The 19,443-nt window shown below is 36.0% G+C and overlaps 1 long non-coding RNA gene across 1 annotated transcript in view; it reads left to right on the top strand.

The window, feature by feature from the left end:
* The first annotated feature begins 1,910 nt into the window (after positions 1-1,910).
* The window catches only part of LOC113928447, a 34,085-nt gene continuing 16,552 nt past the window's right edge, over positions 1,911-19,443 (top strand). The window contains exons 1-2 of the long non-coding RNA XR_003521904.1: positions 1,911-2,048; positions 16,247-16,293. This is a non-coding gene — a long non-coding RNA (uncharacterized LOC113928447). The remainder of the gene's footprint in view (positions 2,049-16,246; positions 16,294-19,443) is intronic.

Here is a 19,443-nt window from a genome sequence, read left to right as displayed (position 1 = left end):
GGACCATTTATAGTAATTCTTTAGATGATAGATAAGTAAAATCAGAAAAGAATGAGGTTGAAAATAATTGGAAATAAGGTCAGTGAATTGGGTATGAAGGAAATATTCTCTAGTGAAGAATGAATCTTGAAACACCGGATAATCATTTCTATAAATTTATTGGGAGTTACTTTCAAGAAATCCTGTGTGAAAAAATTCTCAGTGAGTTGGTAGGATCTTTCTGCCTTGGAGACCCTAGGAAGAACTTTTAAATGTGTTTCTCACTAGTTCTCAGGACTCCCTAAGTCTTGAAAATAGATTTCTAGTCATTCTCCGTGGAGTTCATTGTCCAAATATTATTGGTAACATTTTTATAAAGTTATAATCACACATAGTGACTGATCCATTATCTTTCACTCATAACTCATCAATAATCTCCCAAAGTAGATAATTATATCATTATATGCAACATGATCTCTGAATATAACAGGTGTGGTTAGAAGGAGGCAGAGATGAGATGACAGCAAAAGGTCTGCTCAGGGATGAACACTTTTTAAAAAATTGCCTAGTTTTTCATAAACATTACCATCTGAAGATAATAAAAAAATATAGCTGATAGCATATACTTTGTTTTTCTTCTGGTACTTGAATTACTCCTTCTGTGATAATTAAAAAAAAACACATTGAAAAAAGATTTCATTATATAACCAATCTAAACACAGTGTATTATGTATTAGCATTAAAGTGAAATTACATATGGTTTTATACTCATGATAGCCTAAATAAAAGAGATTAATAAAATAATTGTTAACATATATTCTTTTTAGAGCCTTGGTAGAAATACCAAGAAGCTAGTTTTAAGACAGTTAATAAAATATTTTTCTCTCTAAAAATCATGGAGGATTATATAAAAATATGAAATGGAAATCTTTTAAATTATAATGGAAGAGGGTATATATTAACTCTCAAGTAGCATAAGAAGAGAATTTCTTTGTATTTCTGCTATGAAAAGAACTATTGCCTTAAGGCTCAAAAAATAAGAGACCTCGTGATGTTAATGATCCCAAAAGAAATTGAATAAAGCCATCTCTCTCTAGTTTTCACAGATAGTTCAATGTGTAGAGAAGATCTAAATATGAGTGTAAAAATTGGTATGTTTCCTGAAACTACTTTTTTAAATTAATAAACCTTATTTTTTTTAGAGCAGTTTTAGGTTCACAGCAAAACTGAGCAGAAAGTACAGAGTTCCAGGACACATTCTGCACCCTGCCCTATGCCACACAACCTCCCCTACTGTTGACTTCCTCTACCAGCATAGAACATTCATTACAGTTGATGGAATTACATTGATACATCCAACACATCCGTATCACCTAAAGCCCATAGTTTACATTAGGGTTCATTCTTGGTGATGTACATTCTATGGGTCTGAACAAGTGTATTATGACATGGGTCCATTGTAGTACCATACAGAGTAGTTTCACTGCCCTCAGAATCCTCTGTTCTTGGCCTATTCATGCCTCCCTCCTCCTTAACCCCTGGAACTACTGATCTTTTTATTGTCTCCATAGTTTTGTTGTCTTTTCCACAATGTCAGTCACATAGTTGGAAACACATAATAGATAGCCTTTTCAGATTGGCATCTTTCACTTAGTAATAGACTTTCAGGATCCACTCATGTCTTTTTGTGGCTTGATAGCTTATTTCTTTTTTATTGTGAATAATTAATATTCAGTTGTCTGGATGTACCACAGTTTACTTATTCTTTCACCTACTGACAGATATCATGAATGCTTCCAGGTTTTGATGATTCTGAAGAAAGCTGCTATCAACATCCACATGCAAGTTTTTGTGTTAATATAAGTTTTTGGTTCATTTGGGTAAATACCAAGGAGAGTAATTCCTGGATAATATGGTAAAATATGTTCAGTTTTGTAAGAAACTACCAAATTGTCTTCCAAACTGACTGTATCATTTTGCATTCCTGCCAGCAATGAGTGAGATTTCCTATCGCTCCATGTCTTTGTCAACATCTGGTGCTGTCAATATTGCAGATTTTGGCCATTCTGGTAAGTGTGTAGTGGTATGTCATTATTTTATTTTGAATTAGTCCTGATCTTAGGGGGAAAGCTTTGAGTTTCTCACCATTAAATATGATGTTAGCTGTAGATTTTTTAGAAGATATTCCTTACCAAGTTGAGGAAGCTCCCCCTCTATTCCTAGTTTGCTGAGAGTTTTTATCATGTGTGAGTATTAGATTTTGTCAAATGCTTTTTCTACATCTGTTAGTATGATCACATGATACTAGAAGAAAAGAAAAATCACAAGAAAAATCATGTGATTTTTCTTCTTTAACCTGTTGACATAATAGATTACATCAATTGATTTTTGAATGTTGAACCAAACTTGCATACCTGATATGCTAATCCCACTTGATCATGGTGTATAATTCTTTTTATACATTGTTGAATTTGATTTGCTTGTATTTTGTTGAAGATTTTTACGTTTATGTTCATGATATTGGTCTGTAGTTTTCTTGTAATAGTTTTGTCTCATTTTGGTATTAGGGTAATGCTGGCCTCATAGAATAAGTTAGGAAGTATTCTATCTGTTTTTATCTTTTGGAAGAAATTATAGAGAATTAGTATAATTTCTTCCTTAAGGGTGTGGTACAATTTACCAACAAATCCATCTGGTCCTGGTGCTTTCTGCTTTGAAAGGCTAATTATTGTTTCAATTTCTTTAATAGATAAAGGTCTTTTTAGATTGTCTATTTCCACTTGTGTGACTTTTGGCAGATTGTGTCTTTCAAGGAATAGGGTAGCCAAATTTGTGGCCATAGAATTGTTCACAGTATTTCTTTATTCTAGTGTCCATGGGATCTATAGTGATATCCCCTCTTTCATTTCTGGTATTAGTTATTTGTGTCTTCTCTCTTTTCTTCTTAGTTAGCATGGTTAGAGGCTTATAAATTTGATGATCTTTTCCAAGAACCAGCTTTTGGTTTTGTGGATTTTCTCTATTAATTTCCAGTTTTCAATTTCATTGATTTCAGTTCTAATTTTTTTTTTTTTCGCTTCCTTTGGATTTAATTTGCTCTGTTTTCTAGTTTCCAGTTTCTTTTCTTTTTAAAGATTTTATTTATTTATTTGACAGAGAGAGCTAGAGAGGGAACACAAGCAGGGGGAGTGGGAGAGGGAGAAGCAGGCTCCCTGCTGAGCAGGGAGCCTGATGCGGGGCTCGATCCCAGGACCCTGGGATCGTGACCTGAGCTGAAGGCGGACACTTAACGACTGAACCACACAGGGACCCCTCTAGTTTCCAGTTTCTAAGATGGAAACTTAGATTGTAGGTTTCAAATATTTCTTCTTTTCTAATACATGTATTCAATGCTAAATTCCCCCTTAGCATTGCTTTCATTGTATCCCGCAAATTTTGATAACGTATACTTCATTTCTGTTTAGTTAAAAATATTTTAAAATTTTCTCAAGATTTCTTCTTTGATGTCAATGTCATTTAGATATATGCTGTTTAATCTCCAAATCCTCTGAATTTTCCAATTATCTTTCTGTGATTGATTTCTAGTTTAATTCCACTGTGGTCTGAGAGCAGACGTAAATGATTTCTCTTCTTTTAAAATTTTAAGGTGTAGTTTATGGCCCAGAATGTGGTTTATCTTAATGAGTATTCCATGCAAACTTGCAAAAAATATGAAATCATCTGTTGTTGAATAAAGTGGTCTATAGATGTCAATTATATCCAGATGATTCATGGTGCTGTTGACTTCAACCATATCCTTACTGATTTTCTGCCTGCTTGATCTGTCCATTTCTATCAGAGTGGTGTTAGTCTCCAACTAAAATAGTGGATTCATCTATTTCTCCTTGCAGTTCTTTCAGTTTTACCTCAGGTATTTTGATGTTCTGTTGTTAGGTGCATTCCCATTAAGAATTACTATGTCTTCTTGGAGGTATTAATGCCAGTGTCATTTATAGCACCCCTCTTTATCCCTAAAAACTTCCCTTATTTACAGTCTGTCTTGTCTGACTTTAATATAGCTACTCCCCCTTCCTCCTGACTAGTGCATATCTTTCTCCATCCCTTTACTTTTAATCTATGTGTCTTTATATTTAAAGTGGGTTTTCTGTAAAAACCACACCATATAGCTGGGTCGTGTTTTTTAATTCATTCTGGCAATCTTTGTCTTTTAGTTAGTGTATTTAGACCACTGATATTCAAAGTGATAATCAATCATGGTTGGATTAATATCTACCATGTTTGTTACTGTTTTCTATTTGTTGCCTTTGTTCTTTGTGCCTTTTTTGTTTTCCACACATTTCCTGCTTTCTATGGTTTTAACTGAGCATTTTACATGATTCCGTTTTCTTTCCTTTCTTAGCATATCAATTATACTTTTTTTAAAACTTTTTTAGGGCGCCTGGGTGGCTCAGTCGGTTAAGCGACTGCCTTCGGCTCAGGTCGTGATCCTGGAGTCCCGGGATCGAGTCCCGCATCAGGGTCCCTGCTCAGCAGGGAGTCTGCTTCTCCCTCTGACCCTCTTCCCTCTTGTGCTCTCTATCTCTCATTCTCTCTCTCTCAAATAAATAAATAAAATCATTTAAAAAAATAAATAAATAAAAAATCTTTAAAAAAAAACTTTTTTAGTGGTTACCCTAGAATTCACATATATATTTGCAACTAATCCAAATATACTTTTAAACAAAACTATACTGCTTCATGGGTTGTGTGAGTACCCTATAATGACAAAAATATTCCTAATATCTCCCTCTTCTCTCTTGTTTTACTGTTGTCATTCATTTCACTTATACATAAGCATACATAATCACATATGATACATACATAATTAAGTCTGATATATGTATATATATCCTTAAACATTGTTGCTATTATTATTTTGAATAAGCTGTTATCTATTAGATCAATTAAGAAAGAGAAAAATAGAAAGTTTTCATTTTACTTTCACTTATTCTTTCTCCAATGCTCTTCCTTTCTTTAGGTAGATCCAAGTTTCCAACCTACATCATTTTTCTTTTTTTTTTTTTAAGATTTTCTTTATTTATTTGACAGAGAGACACAGCAAGAGAGGGAACACAAGCAGCGGGAGTGGGAGAGGGAGAAGCAGGCTCCCCGCGGAGCAGGGAGCCCGATGTGGGGCTCGATCCCAGGACCCTGGGATCGTGACCTGAGCTGAAGGCAGATGCTTAACGACTGAACCACCCAGGCGCCCCTCCAACCTACATCATTTTTCTTCTCTCTGAAAAACTTTGAACATTTCTTGCAAGACTGGTCTCCTGGCAAAAAAATTATTTAATTTTTGTTTGCCTAACAAAGTCTTTATTTCTCCTTCAGTTTTGAAGGACACTTTTGTAGGGTGTTAGGTGTTCTTTTTTCTCTCACACTTAATATTTTACTCCACTGTCGTCTTGTTTGCCTAGTGTTTGAGAAGTTGGATGCAATTCTTATCTTTGCTCTTCTATAGGAAAGGTGTTTTTTTCCCCTTTCTTTCAAGATTTTTTCTTTACCTTTGACTTTCTAGTTTGACTCTTGTATCCCTAGGTGTAGGGGGTTTTTGTATTTATCCTTCTCCATATCTCTGTGTTTCCTGGATCTGTGGTTTGGTGTCTGACATTAACTTGGGGAAATTCTTAGTCATTTTTGCTCCTTTTCCTTTTACTCTTTCTTCTCCCTCTGATAGTTCCATTATGCATATCTTACACCTTTTTTAGTTGTCCTACAGTGCTTGGATATACTGGGGTTTTGGGGGGTTTTTTTCCAGTCTTTTCTGTCTTTGCTTCTCAGTTATGAAAAGTTTCTATTGTCATGTCCTCAAGCTCAGAGGTTCTTCCCTCAGCCATGCCCAGTCTACCAAAGAACCTATCAAAGGTATTCTCCATTTCTGATACATTGTTTTTGATCTCTAGCATTTAAAAAATTCTTTCTTAGAATTTCTATCTCTTTGCTTACGTTATCTATCTGTTTTTGCATGTTGTCTACTTTTTTCATTAAAGCCATTAGCATGTTATTTATAGTTTTAAAAAATTCCTTTCTGGTAATTTCAGCATTATTGCCATATCTTACTTGGGTTCTGATGCTTGTTCAGTCTCTTCAGACTTGTTTTTGTCTTTTAAATGACTTATAATTTTGTTGTTGTTGTTGAATGGTGGACATGATGTGCTGGGAAAGGAACCGCAGTAAATAGGCCTTTAATAATATGATGTAAGGTGTAGGGGAGGGGAAGCATTTTATAGTCCTATGATTAGGTCTTATCCTCTGGTGAGCCTATTTCTCTGGATTGTGTACTTCACCAGTGTTTCTCTCTCTCTCTCTCTCTCTCTCTCTCTCTCTCTCTCTCTATTCCCCTCCTTCAGTGGGGCAGGATAGCCAGATGGGTCTGGAGTTAGACATTTCCCTTCCCCCAGATAAGTTAGGCTCTGATAATACCCTAGCAGGTTAGGGTCTAATAAAATTGTTTCTCTTGAGGGCAGGCTGGATTAAGAACAACAGAATGCTTTGTTGTATTTCAAAATGATTACCTTTCCCCTCTCCCTGCCAGAAGCACAAGGGGACTTTTCTCTGATATTCACAATTAGGACCTGGTAAAACTCCTGGGGATACAAAAGTGTTGTACCACCTATGACTAGGTCTCTTGGAGTTTCTTAACTCTCAGACTTATCCACATTGAGCCTCCAGCAATTTGTGAATTACAATTTTGGTTTTCCTACCCTGGTACTGGTTCTGTCGAGGTTTCTGCTCATGAATTTCTGTTCCAGTATGTTGGGATTCTCTGTACCTTCCTGTCTGTCTCTCCAGTTTTGGGGCCAGTGGTTTACCTTATGATCTCACTTCTGTCACAAATAGGAAAGAGGAAAGAGGAAAGAGGTGATGGGTCCCAAGCAAATCTCAAACCTAGCAAGGCAATTTCCATCAGTTAGATGTTCAGGGTCAAGAATAATCCCCTTTGGCTACATGTCCCACCTTCTAGGTCCACTAAAAGCCACAGCCTTGTCCCTGGACCTGTGGTAGGAGTGGCAGCCATGTGATCTCTGAATTGCCTTCTGGGTTATTCTTCCCTTACTTGAAAACTAGTGCACATTCATAGCCAAAAATCTCTACGGTCACATCATGGAGAATCCAAGAAATCTGACAGCCTGCCTTCATTCTGTTCTAGTTACTCTGTACCCTTTTGTTCAACCTGGCAGTGTCTCTGCTGGTATATTCCTATTTCTGGCCCTGGTTTCTGCTGCGATGTGCATGAGTTGCACCTACAGTCTCTTTTAGCAAATGTTTGTTCAGCCACACTCTCAGTGTTCTCGTCCAAGCCACCTTTCTCATTTTTTGCCGTATGGATAGGCTGAGAATTTTCCATATCATCCATCAAGTTCTGGTTGATCACGTCTTCCCTCTCTCATTCTACTATAAGCAGTCAGGAAAAACTGAGCCATGACTTCAAAACTTTGCTTAGAAATCTCCAAAGCTAAAGATCCAATTCCTGTACTTACAATTCCTACCTTCCACATAACACTAAAACACAATTTAGCCAAGTTATTTGCCATTCAATAACAAGAATCACCTTTCTTCCAGTTTCCAATAACCTGGTCCTCATTTCTGTCTGAGATCTCACCAGAATGAATGGCCTTTAACATCCATATTTCTACTGACATTCTGTTTATAGAAATCTAGTCTTTTTCCTAGCATGCAATTCAAAACTTCTCCAGCCTCTATCTATTACCCAGTTTGAAAGCCGTGTCCACATTTTTAGGTATTTCTTATAGCAGCACCCCTTTTCTCAGTACCAAAATCTGTCTTAATCAGCTCAGGCTGCCATAACAAAACAGCATAGACTGAGTGATTTAAAGAACAGAAACTGGCTGCCTCAGTCGGCAGAGCATGTAACACTTGATCTCAGAGTTTTAAGTTCAAGCCCCATGTTGGGTATAGGGCTTACTTTTAAAAATAAAGAAAGAACAGATATTTATTTTCTCACAATTCTGGAGGCTGGGAAGTCCAATTTATTGTCTGGTGAGAACTCCCTTCCTGCCTTTTAGACAGCTGCCTTTTCATTGTGTTCTCACTTGGCAGGGAGAGGGATAAAGGGGAGGAAGGGAGTGGAAAGAGGTGGGAGGAGGGTGAAGAGAAAGGGAGAAGAGATGGAGGGGAAGGAAATGGGGAGAGGAAAGAGAGAGTGATTGAGAGAGAAAGAGAGAGAGAGATTAAGAGATCGCATATGCAACGAGTGCTCACCCAAGCACTGTTGTTATTTCTGGTGTGTCTTTTTATAAGGACACTGATCCTATTGGATCAGGATCCCACTGTTATGACCTCATTTAACCTTAATTACCTTCTTGTAGGTCTTATCCTTAAATGCAGTCACACTGGAGGGTGACTTCAACATATGGCTTCAACAAATGAATGGGTTGGGGAAAGCGCGCAATTCAGTCCCTAGCAACAGGGTTTTGACCTTGGCCCTTTTCTCTTTTGTATGTATATTAGCAGTTGACAACCTTCATTATTATTATAACCATCAGGGAAATTTTTTACAAATCCTGATTCCCAGACTACACCCCACCAATTAAATCAGATTCTCTGGGGAGGAAAACTAGACACTAATCATTTTTGGAGCTTTGCAGGGATTGTACTATGTAGCCAGGGTTGAGAGGCTCTGCCATACTGTGTCATTGGGTGATCTCATTCATCCTGATAGGTTTAATTACCATCTATATCAGTGGCTGCTTATTAGAAATCCCTGGGGACAGATGTGCATTCTTTTTAAATCACTGCTTATACCCCTCATTCCCAGAGCTTTACTTAGCCTCAGGTAGAGTATCCGCATGGGTCTTTTTCAAAGCTCTTCCATGTGATTCTAATGTGTAACCAGCGTTGACAACCACTGACCCACAGACTGTTGACTTCCCAATGATATATCCCCAGCCCAGATCTTTTTCCTGAACTTCAGCCTCTGTGTCCAATTTCTACTAAACTGTACCATTAAATGTAATATGAGTATGCCATTCATTTAGTAAATCCTCCTTGCTCCAAGATCCTCATGAAGCCATTCACCTTTGGTTCATCTTTGGCTACCTCCATTTCTGTGGATACAAGAAATGATTGCTCACCATGTCCTGTTAAATCATCCTCCTAATGAATTCAAAAGTTTATCTACTTTTCTTCATCACCATGCCATTATTCAATCATTTCAAAATTATTGCAACAGCTTCCTAACTAGTCATCTATCCTCTAGACTTGTACATGGAAGCTTGTGTAGTCTTGAAAAAGAGAAAAATTTGATCACTCACCCCACCCCCTTGCCTCAAACCCTTTAATAACACCCCTTTGTCTTTTTTAAAAAAATATTTTATTTATTTATTAGAGAGAGAGCACGAGCAGGGAGGAGCAGAGGCAAAGGGAGAAGCTACCTCCCCACTGAGCAGAGAGCCCGATGTGGAACTCGACCCCAGGACCCTGGGATCATGACCTGAGCCAAAGGCAGACGCTTAACTTACTGAACCACCCAGGTGCCCCAACACCCCCTTGTCTTAAAGACAAAATCCAAAGCTCCCACCTGTAAGTCTCTTTCTGTTCTGGTCCTTTCTATCTTCACCCCTCTTCACTTCCCATTTGTCATCTTTCCTCTATTCTAGGAAGTGGGAGGATGTCTTCCTAAGGGATACATAAGAATTTCTGGGATACGATAGTGTGTATTTTGAAAAGTCTGTAACTTTCTGATATATATTCCCTCATCCCTCTCTATGTGGAAATCACTGCTCTAAGCCTTAACTCCTTGGGGACAGAAATCGTGTAATTCATCAGAACATCATGCTTATCACATTACTTGGTACAACCAGCAAGATATTGTGAATGAATAAACATAATTAAATGAATAAATGAATGGCTGATTGAATGAATTTATCTGTTGTAGTTGTGGAAATCAGATGACCAAATATATTAGAAATGTGTTTGAAATAAGAACAAGTAGGCACTGAAAGAGAACCTGAGGAATTCTCTAATAGTAAAATTAATTACTATTAGTGCATGGATTTTCTGATATAATTTGCCTGCTAATAATCTAATTTGCTTCCTTTCTGACAATTGCCCATATAATGTTAAAATGTGGGTGAGTAGCAGTCATATTTAAAAAAAAGAAACTTTTTATTTTTAAATAGACTCACAAGGAATGGCAGAATTAATATACAGAGTCCCATGAACACTTTACCTAGTTTCTCCCAATGGAGACATCTTTTTTTTTTAAAGATTTTATTTATTTATTTGAGAGAGAGAGTATAGAAGCAGAGTGAGAGGGAGAAGCAGACTCCCTGCTGAGCAGAGAGCCCAACGACATGGGACTCGATCCCAGGACCCTGAGATCATGACCTGAGCCGAAGGCAGACGCTTAACTGACTGAGCCACCCAGGTGCTCCCCAATGGGGACATCTTATTTAGCTGTAGTACAATATCCAAACCAGAAGACTGACCTGAGTGCAGTACTATTCAAGACTGTAGATTTTGTTCAGTTTTCGCCAGTTTTTATGAGTAGTTATTTGTGTGTTTGTGTGTGTGTATTGGTCTATGCAGTTTTATCTCATGTAAAAATTTCTGTAACTACTACCACAGTCAAGACACAGAACGGTTCCAGCAACACAAAGAAACTCCCTTATGCTATCCCTTTATTAGTCACACCTCCACCCCTGATAACCACTAATCTTTCTCCATCTCTGTAGTTTGTCATGTCAAGGATGTTCTATTAATAGAATCATAAAATATATAACCTTTTGAGATTGGCTTTTTTTTTCACTCAGCATAATACCCTTGAGACAAATCCAAATAGTTGCATGTAATAGTGTTTTTTAAGTCAGAAATTGCGAGAGATGTAAATGGAGTTCTGAAATTTGCATAAAACTTCTTTTATCTGAAATATATTGACTTGACTCTCTTAAAAGGCATCTGGGTTTATTCATCCTAGTTAGTGATAAAAAGTATATTTTAAAATTCAGGTGAGATTAATATTTACATTGTTGGAGAAATATTGATGGTTTCAGATATCATTTGGAAAGAAATATAAACTCAGATTGTGCAGTTTTGAAATTATGCTCTGCAACTTGATACATACTTTCAATATGAAAATTCACAAGGTAAACTCAATTTGCTATTGCTACCTACTACAAAGGGCCAATGAGTATTTTATCGACTCTTAGGTTTGGTGGAAATACCAGTCTGGTAAGACTGATTTAGCAGCTTATTTAATCTGAAGAAAGTTTTCTTGATTTCCCTATTCCTGAGAATTTTTCTTGTCAGCCAGAACCTCTTATTATTGTCACCTCTCTACAAAATGCTATCATAGCTTTCATATTAAAATACATTTTCCATTTTATTCATATTTTTGAGCTACTGACAGCTATCAGTCTTGTGACAGGTAGCATTTATGATAATACACTCACAAATTGTTTGAAAGAAAAGAAAAGTGAGTGATTTATGTCTTGAGTTTAAGAGGTTAAATTTTATTTTATTGTAATAAGGCACTTTGAGGCAGACTTAGCTCTGCTGCTGTGAGCCTACTAGAGTTATTATGCCATTGAGTAAAAGCTTTTATCCATGTTTAGCCAAAAGACTTATTCATTCTGCAAAAGAAAGATTTCTATCATGGTTCAAAGAATTAAATTCTGAGTAGATTTTTGAGAGAGACTTTATCTTGTTAATGCTCTGCTTACATGATACAAATATATGGGGAACTCCCCAAAATACATCTTCTCCAGGAGAACCATTTTCTTCCAGCCTTTTTCCCCCTCTTGATTTGCTGATGCCATCTTCAGCTATGTTTTTCAAATGTAGCCTCATTAAGGTAGTATAAGCTTTCTGTCAATTCCTTCGACCCTGTTCTTCCACTTAATCTTTCTGTTCACAAACGTTCCTTCATGCAGACATGCATAATTTGTCAAAGAAAAACAACACAAAAGAGAAAAAGCATTTAGACATCATTTATCTTAATAACCTTAATTTATTAAAGCTCTCACACATTAATAAGAAAAAGAAGGAAACCCCAAATGATGCTTGGGGTAAATATCATGAATGGGCAATTCAGAAAAGAAGAAAATAAAAATACTGATAATCACACAAAGAAATGTCCAACAATATGATGAACAGAGAAATTCAAATTTAAAAAGCCCTGTTACTTTTTTTCTTTTCGATTGTTGAGATTTTATAAAAATGAACATTTCCAGATTTGGCTTGGGCTCCATGAAAACGACACTTCACTCAGAGCCTAATGTGAATGTAAATTTAGATAACATTTCTAAAAGGCAATTTGGCAATAAGAATCAGATGCCTTAAAAATGTACAAATGTTTTATGTTATTATCATAATTTACAGCACTTATAACATTTTTAAACTGACGCAAACTAAATGTCCCACAATAAGATAATGGTAAATAAATCATGGACTATCCATATGATGAAATATGATGAATTAAAAATGATTATATATATATATATAGAAAGATGACAACAATACATTATTAAGTGAAAAAAAGGCTCAAGCTTGTGTCTACAGTATGATCTCAATGTTGTCCCCCAAAATGTATTTATGGTGAGAAAGATTAGAGACTTTAAGAATTCCTAACTAGGGGCGCCTGGGTGGCTCAGTCGTTAGGTGTCTGCCTTCGGCTTGGGTCATGATCCCAGGGTCCTGGGGTCGGGCTCCCTGCTCAGCGGGAAGCCTGCTTCTCCCTCTCCCACTCCCTCTGCTTGTGTTCCCTCTCTCTGTGTGTCTCTCTCTGTCAAATAAATAAATAAAATCTTAAAAAAAAAAAGAATTCCTAACTAAATATCAATAGTGATTATCTCTGTGCAAAATAATCATGGTTGATTTTTCTATTTGTGTCTTACAGTATTACCCAAATTTTCCACAATGTATATGATTTATCTAAGGAAATAGGAAAGCGGAAATGATTTTGCAGTGATCACATACAGTATTCTAAAATGGATAATACAGAGGCTTAAATGATAAAAAGTGCTATGATATATCAAAAGACCTGTCTCTTACTTACAAAAGACTGTCTCTCTTACTGTTTTGTTTTTGCATTTTAACCACTAGGGACCATATTTATTATTTTCTCCCTCTCTAATTTTTTTTTCTTCAAATTTTTATGTCAATGCCAGTGGGTTAACATACAGTGCAAGATTGGTTTCAGGAGTAGAAGTCAGTGATTCCTCACTTACATGCAACACTCCCTCCCTCTCCTATAGACTTCATGTTTTGAAATGTTTCATCTACCAAATAAAATTAAGTCAAGGTTAATTAACGTGTCTTCTCAATTTTCTTCAAAAAAATTATAGTTGTCAATCACTTTTCATGGGGAAATAGTTGTTACCAAGATGAGTTGATATAATCTTGTAAAAAAACCCTAAAAAAAACCCCCCCAAAAAACAGTGTTGCAGTCACTGAGCAGCCTTGTTACCAAACACGACAGGTGCATCCCAGGCTCAGACTGAGCTTCTGGAAGGCAAAGACCTCTGTGGCCTGCAATGAGCACGTTTGCCTGGAGTGACTGAGTTGTTTAAACATCTTTTAACTTTTATTGACTATCTCCCATTTGTTTGTTCTGTTTTCTAGATAATTTCCTTAACTTTATTTTCTATGGAATTTTTACATTTTACCTATTTTTTTTTCTCAAAGACTATTTCTGGTTCTCTGTTCTTTGTTTTTTTGTTTTGTTTAGTTTTTAATTCCTGCTTTCTATTTCATAGATGTATATATCCTCCTGACTCACTGGAAAAAATGATAGTCTGTTTTGTTTCATCTTGTTCTGTCTTAGAGATTTTCTTCAAATATGTCAAGATCCTTGCTGACACTTATTAAAAAAAACTTTCACATTTTTTTCATTGAGAATAACGTATATTCAGTCACGTGCACTTATATTAAATGTACAACTTGATGACTTTCTACACATGCCTGAATTCCCATGACCAATACACAGTCATGGTATGGAGCACTTCCAGTACCACAGATAAGACTCCCCCCAACCCCTTATTCTCACTGTAGTATCGTAGATACTTTGGCTTGTATTTAAACTTCATATACACTGAATCATGTAATATATACATTTTTATATCTGCCTTTCACTAAAAATATTGCCTGTGAGATTTATCGATGTTGTTGCATACAGTAGTAATTTATTCTTTTTTTTAACTTTTTAAATAACTGTTTACTACTCCACCATATAAGTATACTACTCTTTTTCAATCCATTTTCTCACAAATGGTATTTTGATTATTTCCAATTTAAGGCCATTGTGAATAAAGTTTCAATATTCTTTTTTTAATGAAGATTTCATTTATTTATTTGAGAGAGAGAGAGCACAAGCAGGGGGAGCTGCAGGCAGATGGAGGAGCAGGCTCCCCGCTAATGCGGGGCTCCATGCCGGAGTGCTGGGATCACGACCTGAGCTGGAGGCAGACGCTTAACCGACTGAGCCACCCAGGCGCCCCTCTATGAATATTCTTTTACATATATTTTGATAGACATATAAACCCACTTCTTTGGGGTATATAGCTAGGAGTAGAATTGGTGACTTGTAGAATAAGTGTGGATTTAGATTTAATAGGTACAGCAAAACGGTTTTCCCAAGTGGTTGCCTCAATTTATACTTTTGTCAGTTAGTGATGTATGAGTTCAAATTGCTCATAATTCTCACCAAAACTTGCTATGTTCTTTTTAATTTAAGCCCCTTTTGTGGCTTTACAGAGATTCCCACTGTCGTTTTAAATTATATATCCCTGATGACTGGTGATGCCAAGTGTCTTTTCCTGTGCTTACAAGATATTTGGATATACTCTTTTGTGATGTTTGTTTTCAAGTTTTCACTTAATTTTTACTTTAGGTTGTCTTTTATTTATTTGAAGAAGTTTTTTACGTGGTCTCATAAGTATTTTGTCTGATATCTGCATTACAGATATATTCTTCCTGTTGTGTCTTTGTCTTTCACTCTCTTAATGGTGTTTCTTGATGAACCAAGTTCCTTAGTTTTAATAAAGTCCAATATATCTGTTCTTTTAGAATTAGGGCCTTTTGTGCCTTTTAAGAAATCTTTGCTACTATAAAGTCATGAATATATTTTCCTATCACTTCTAAAAGCTTAAATGTTTTATATTTAGTCTATGATACACCTTTAATTAACTTTGCGTGTGGTGTTAGGTAGGAGTCAAGGTTCATTTTTTTTTCCTATGGGTATTCAAACAAAATTGTCTTTAATCTCCATTGGTCTTCTGCATATACTGTGCCACATTCAGTCAAAAATCTCACACACACACACACACACACACACACACACACACACACACACACACACCCCAAAGGAAAAGCAATTTATTAACAAGAGATAAAGCAGTCAACAGAAACAAACATCAAGAGAGATGCAGTAAGATCTGACTCTAAGCTCTCATATGTGGGTGGGATTGTAGACAGGCACCACTGTGTGATATTGGGTGGCTATCTGGCTTTTTAATGGGAACCTACGATGTCAGTTATTTTATTTTTTCAAGGCCATTCAGTTTTTGCTGTTAAGAAGCCTCCAATCTTCTGACACATTTGGGTGTTTAAAATCTCCTTTCACTTGGTGTGGTAAAGGGGAGCTAGTGGTCTAAATTTTTTCTCTCTAGTCTTTCAACCAGTGATTCAGTGCTACTTCTCACTCCTCTTAGATGGAGAGAATAATGCGACTTACCTCACAGTGTTGTGGGAGTTAACTCAATTAAATTATGTGAAGCTTTTATATAATGCTTAGCACATGATAAGTGCTCAAAAATCGTTAGCTATTATTAGCTTTCTCTATTCAACCCATTCAGTTACCATTCCATTTGCTTTCATCTTCCAAAAATGAGTAGACATGTCTCCTTAGCTACTGTCTTCACTCACATTCTCTTTGTTCTTTTAAGTATCTTTGTTGTAATTTTTACAAGATTTATGGAGGAATGTGATGTAAAAACATGTTCAATCAACGTATTTAACTAAAATTCCTCCAACTAAAAATTTAAAAATTTAAATTGCAGCACAGGCTCCCTATAATTTCTTAGACTGTGACTGTGTAATCACTGAGATAGATGATTCTAGTTCAAAGATTTCTAGCTCTAAGATTCCTTCCAGCTCAAAAATTTTTATGAATTGGTGACATTACAAATCATGCCCATGAAAATGGTGAATTCTATCTTTCTAAAGAAACCTCAGATCATTTATTTACATTTTTTTCTCCTTTTTCCAGGGTATCCATCTTCCTACCTGATTGGATATTCGTTGGTTGATTGACAGGTGTGAAAAACACTTCAGGGAAGCTCTTTGGCAAGGACAGGCAAAGCCATATACATTCCTTGATCAAATTTAAATACCCTTAAGCAACCTCCATTAACCTTGAATACCCCAAGCTGTTCCCTCAGGCTCTACAACTTACTCAAAGCTCAAACCAAATTTAGAGTAAGAATGAGTCCATCCACAAAAAAAAATGAGTCACTATTGTTTCAATGAGTGCAAAAAAAGTTTGAAAAAAAATAATTTCTGTAAATATATTTATGGCATTAGTACCTAATTGTGTATCCATATTATTTACACTGAATAAGCTATAGTAAACACGTTAGGAAAAGATCACATTATTTTACTCATTCACAATAAGTATAATATTCATAAAGTGAAATAACATTTAGGTTTATTGTTTGTTGCTCCTTTATCAGTTAAAAGCAATTGATCATTGTTTCATTATAATAATTAGTGACCTAAAACTTACGGATCTTTATTAATTTTTCTCATAAACATATTACAGCTGTGTAATATTTTCTAATTGTGTATACGTGTGTACATATATAATGTGTATATGTTTGTGTGTGTGTGTATATGTATATTTAAGTGGGGGATTTGAGAGGAAGGGGGGAGAGAGAGAGACATTAGACAAAAAGACCCAGACTCAGCTGGGTTTGATTATTTAAATGTAGATTGTACCCATTTAAAATTAAATTCAATTAGCTTTAAGGTAGATTGGGGAAATACAAAATAGAATAATGGAAATAAGGCAAAAATATACATGGGGGGCTCCCGTAGTAGTTAGCTACTTTAGACTGTGAAGTGATATCCCAGGAGAAGCCGAGAAGCCTCCATCACTTGAATCATTTAAAATTGGACTAGACTAAGCTTGGGAGAATATACCATTGGGAGTAATCATGCTTTGACAGAGAAAGACTGAGAGATCTTTTTCAATTCTAATTGCCATGATCCTGTGTAATTCAATTTGAAATGGCCTTGCTATTCTAATTCACAAAGATCCTATTTTTACTAACTCTTTTTCATAATCCTGCTTCTGGTATCACTACTCCTTTTTTAAAAGGAAAAAGAAAACCTCAAACTTGGTTCCCAAGTATTCATTGAATTACACTCCTTGTTTCCGTGGTGTGTGTGTGTGTGTGTGTGTGTGTGTGTCTCCCCTCCAGCCGGGCTGTTTTGCAGACTCAGGCACTGCGCTCACTCGGGGCTGGGCAGACAGTGATTATCATCACCCCCTGCTTTCATCCATTAGAGCTGGGTGTTAGCAGGTAAGGGTGAGGGCTGACAGAGAGGTTTTCAGAATGGGTCAGCATAAATGCTTCCAGGAGGCCAATTCAGGATAATCTATCGAAATATGGATCAGAAATATTGCCAGCTGAAGTTGAATACCTCTATCTGTGGCATTTAAGTCAAAGCAATAGAATGCTTTCATGGGGAAAAAATAACAAAAGCCACAATTACATGGGGAGAATCATCTGTTCGCATCATTTGGGGGTTAATTTTGTGAAATGGTTGCCATTCTGTCTGGGTCCAGCATCTGTCTCAGCCACTTTATTTGTTTTGAGATGCTTCAGGGGTAAGGTCCCTGGAGACTTGAGTCCAGGAGGCCTTCTGGTTTCCAGGAGCCAATTTGTGACAAGATCAAAGGGGTCTCTAGTCCCAGGAGCCTGAGTTACACTTTGGAATTTATAGGTGCCCCTCATTTTACACAGCACTTGCATGTTTGAAATGTATTGGAAAGTACATTTTAGTGAATTGAATTTTATTAACCCCCTCGCACTTTCAGTTGGCAGTGGCCTCTGATCATTTAATTAATGGTCAAAATTAAGAGGAGCCATTCAATGAATTTTTATAAGCTAAGAACGCCTTTGTGATATAGCTATCAGTGCTTCATGGCATTTCACTTCCCAGGTAATTTTTATTCAACAATTTCTGAAATGGAGAACTAAAACCAAAACCAAAAAAAAAAAAAAGAAAGAAAGAAGAGAAAAACAAAACTCTGAAAATTTGAAGTAAAATTTCCACACATTGTCAAGACAGTACTTATAATTCGTTTAAATTCAGTTATACATAGGTAATATTTAAATTATAGAGTGATAACAATTTTCCCACTTTACCTTACTAACACCAATTCTTTATTTTGATATTTCAAACATACAGAAATATATAAATAGTAATATAATATTCATTACGCATCACTCAGATTTTCTTTATTGTTAAGAAAAATAAATGTAGGCACATACGGTTTAAGAATGTTTAAACCCTTTCCTGGTGTTATTTCTCTTCCTTTCTCTCTCCAGAATAATTCCTGTCCTGAAGTAGGAATATACCCTGCCCACCTATTGTCTACATTTTTACTACATGTATATGAATCCATAATTGGTATATGGATAGTATTTTTGTAAATTCTTAAAATGTTCATAAATGATGGTATCATACTTCAGTCTTGCTTTTTCATTCATTATTTTGTTTTTAAGTTCTATCCATATCAATGCAAGTAGATCAAGGTTTAAATAAATTTAACAGATATGAGAGTTCCATCGTTATTTACTTTACCCATTCCTCTACTATGTCTTTATGTTGCTTCCAATCTTTCACTACTGTGGACCGTACAGCACATCTCCCTATGTACCAATGTTCAAGTTTCTTTAAAGTTTACAACAACAATTGGAGTTTCTGGGTCTAGAACACATGTATCTTCAGCTTTCCTAGATACTACGAGGTAGGCTTTCCAAATTTAAATCTCACCAACAATAACCTGAAATGCCAATCTTTTCCTTTATGATTTTTACTTTCTGAGCTTGGTTTAAGAACTCCTTTCCTCTATAATTGATAGAAAGGTATTTATTGTGTGTTCACATTTATGTCTTTAAGCCACTGGAATTCATTTAAATTTTTTTTTTTTGGAAGTATGAGAGGTAGGATTCTAATTATATTGTTTTCCATATGGATAGTGAAGCTACTTAAAATGCCTGCTGGTTTTTAAGGTCACCTCTGCATGCATCAAAGTCCAATGTAAGATTGGGTGTTTTCATTCATTGATAGGTCTGGCTTCTTTTCCATTCATTGATAGGTTTATCTTCCCCTAATACCACATTATTTTAGTTGATATAGTGGTACACTAATCGTGATAGCTAATGGAACAAATCT

The sequence above is a fragment of the Zalophus californianus genome, chromosome 5, assembly GCF_009762305.2.
Source record: "Zalophus californianus isolate mZalCal1 chromosome 5, mZalCal1.pri.v2, whole genome shotgun sequence".
Taxonomy (NCBI): Eukaryota; Metazoa; Chordata; class Mammalia; order Carnivora; family Otariidae; genus Zalophus; species Zalophus californianus.
Note: the sequence above shows the minus strand (reverse complement) of the source record. Positions and strands in the feature narration are given on the sequence as shown.